This window comes from Nothoprocta perdicaria, unplaced genomic scaffold (genome assembly GCF_003342845.1).
Source record: "Nothoprocta perdicaria isolate Ctin4 unplaced genomic scaffold, notPer1 scaffold_170, whole genome shotgun sequence".
NCBI lineage: Eukaryota > Metazoa > Chordata > Aves > Tinamiformes > Tinamidae > Nothoprocta > Nothoprocta perdicaria.
Genome location: NW_020454872.1, coordinates 1,385,131 through 1,387,936, shown reverse-complemented (window position 1 = coordinate 1,387,936; position 2,806 = coordinate 1,385,131).

Genomic DNA, 2,806 nt, shown 5'->3' with positions numbered 1-2,806 from the left:
GAGGAGAGGAGAGGAGAGGAGAGGAGAGGAGAGGAGAGGAGAGGAGAGGAGAGGAGAGGAGAGGAGAGGAGAGGCTAATTTAATTGACTGTTCAACACAGTAAACTTTCCAGACTGTCTTTCAGCACAGGATCTTTTATATTGATCATTATTTTCAGTAAACTTCCAAAAAGTGTTTACAGAACCCAAGAATTAAGGAGTAGTGACAGCAGAAGGTGGAGATGGACATGGATGTCCCATCTGTCCTTTCCTCATCAGCTCTAGACTAAGGYGGGAGTCTGAGGTGCTAAACACGCTCCAGAACTGTCCTAGGTCTCCTTCCTAGGATGTTCTCAGGTCATTCCAAGAGCCTGGAGAGCATCTCATGGATGGTGATGTGAAGCCTTCCGGTGTCATCACGAGTAAAAGGCTCTGGCCACCCAAAATTCTGCTAGGTTCCCGTCACCCTGACTTGTAGCAGCTGAACTTGCATTGCTCAAGCTCAGCAGTGTCAGAGCAGAGCCTGGGCTCCAGGCCAAGCTATGGCGATGGACAATGACCTGCACTGCTTTGGGAGAGACGCAAAGAGAAACCAGTGTTTGATGGGGAAACATCCTGGGGCAAATTGCCCAGCAAACGGGCCCTTTCCAACGAACTGAGACCTCTGATTTCCTGGGAGATCTCCAAGCTCGCTATTTCCCCCCTCTTCCACCTGCAAAGGTAATTTTTTGCACATGAAAGAAAAACATAGGACACACCAAAGTGCTTGTTCCTACACATGAGCACAAATCATCAAGGACAGGTTGGCTTTCTTTGCTGGTAATGTTCAGAGAGAAGGACTGAAAAAAAAAAAAAAAACCAAATTGCCCTGAATTGCCCAGAATAGCGATGCAATTTAGGCCACGTCTGGGTGGAAAAGTAGGGACTGCTCTCCATGGACACTGTAATCCCTTTGCAGACCTGCCACATGCTGACAGGCTGGGCTTGGCTCCATCACAGTGACGCCACTTGGACCTATCCACTCATCATTTCTCCTTTCCAGAGCTTCCCGGGGCTCCTGAAATCCCTGCTGACCTCCGGAACCTCCTCGTTCAACCAACATCGGATCCCTGCTATTTTCCTTCCCCGTTCCTCCGCCCCATGCTCTGCTGTCCAGACTGGGTAGAGACAAGATAGTCACCGTTGGGTAGGACACAGTTGGGTAGGGACAAGGCGGATGCAGTTGGATAGGGAGAAGCCAACACAGTTGGGCAGGGCCAAGCTCGGCAGAGCCCTTGGCCCAATCCTGTTGCAGAAGCAGATGTGAACACCCTGTCTTGCCACAGATCCTTCTTCTCCCCACGTCATTGCCACCAAAGAAGGCCAACCCTTGCAGAGGTGCTGGCATCCAGCGAAGGGCTCAGCCTTTCCCTTTATTCCCCAAACCCATGAGATGCTTGCATTTAGGGCCATAAACTAAAGCACCCCTCTTAAAGCTCACGTTCCCTTAACTTTGGTGTCCCTAAGTGTCTTGCTCTGCTTTTTAGGTATGTTTTCCCCACTAATTTCTTACTCTTGGCAAGTCAGGCTTGGAAAACCCAGTGCCAGCAACTGGGAGCCGAGGAAAACACACGTCCTGGTGGTGGGATCTGTGGTGGAGGGACCCGCGTGCGCTCGGGAGCGGCTTAAGCGGCCCGTGCAGCCGCTCCCGGCTGAGCCCCGGGGGATGAGCCGGGCATTTCGCGGCATTACCCGCGCTTTGCTCCCAAAGCCGCACGCCGGCGGGAGCCGTGAGCGTTCGAAACGCTTGGAGCAACGCGGGACGGCCTGGGAGCAGCCGGGAGCGGCAAAATGACCACTTTCCCACCCAAAAATCTATCTTCATGGCGCAGGATGCCCCTTTTAGGCTATGTCAGCTTTCCCAAACCCTCTGGAGCCCCGGCTTGAAACGGAGACCAAAGCGAGTGGTGCTTCCTAAAGCTGCAGAGTGACGACCCGGTGCAAATCTGAGCTGCTCCTAACACCGAGGCTGGAGCTACAAAGTCAGCTCATTTTTTTTCCTGTCCCCTTGCCTAAATCACCTAACATCTGCTTGGCAGAATCTGATTAACTAATACCCTTTAGCTGAAATCCCTGGCCGAGGACAGGGGGGAAGCAAAGCCGTGAGCGAGGCAGAAAGAAGGAAAGGTCATTCCAGAGACTGCGTGGATTTTTTTTTTCCCTCACCAGCAAATTCCTAAATTGGGGCCACATTTGTCCCTGTTCCCACAGCAGGGAGGAGGTACCAGTCTGTGCTGCGGCCAGAGGATTATTAAATACATATAGGGATGTATGGGACAGGTGGGGGCGGATCCAGGCATGTCTGCTCGAGATAAAGCAATTTAATGTTGCTGCTGTTGACTTGATAGCATTGGCAAGCGAGGGGGTTTGCAGCCCTCGGTGGGCTTGGAAGTCTCGACTCCAACATCACGGAGTGAGGAGTGAGTTTTTCTCCCCCAGGGAGTCCCTAAAAGATTTGCAGCACGTCATAACCTTTCAAAAAATACATGATTTTCAATTAATAATGGTGCTACCAGGATGGAAATGAACATTTCCCACGGACGCAACCCTACCTGCAGCCCGCGGCCGCGGGAGCCGTGGGCACCGTTAATAAATAAATAAGTGAAGACTGATMTATCCCGGGTAATATTGCTGTTTGAAGGGGGGTATTTGTGTCCCCTCATTGCCCATTTTGGGGTTTTTGGCTCCTGGGTGCTTTGGGACGGGTGGGTGGAGGGGGGCGGGAGCAGGGGATGCTGCAGCCTTCGTTCCCACACCCCCCACCCTCCTCCTCCTCCCGCCGCCCCGGG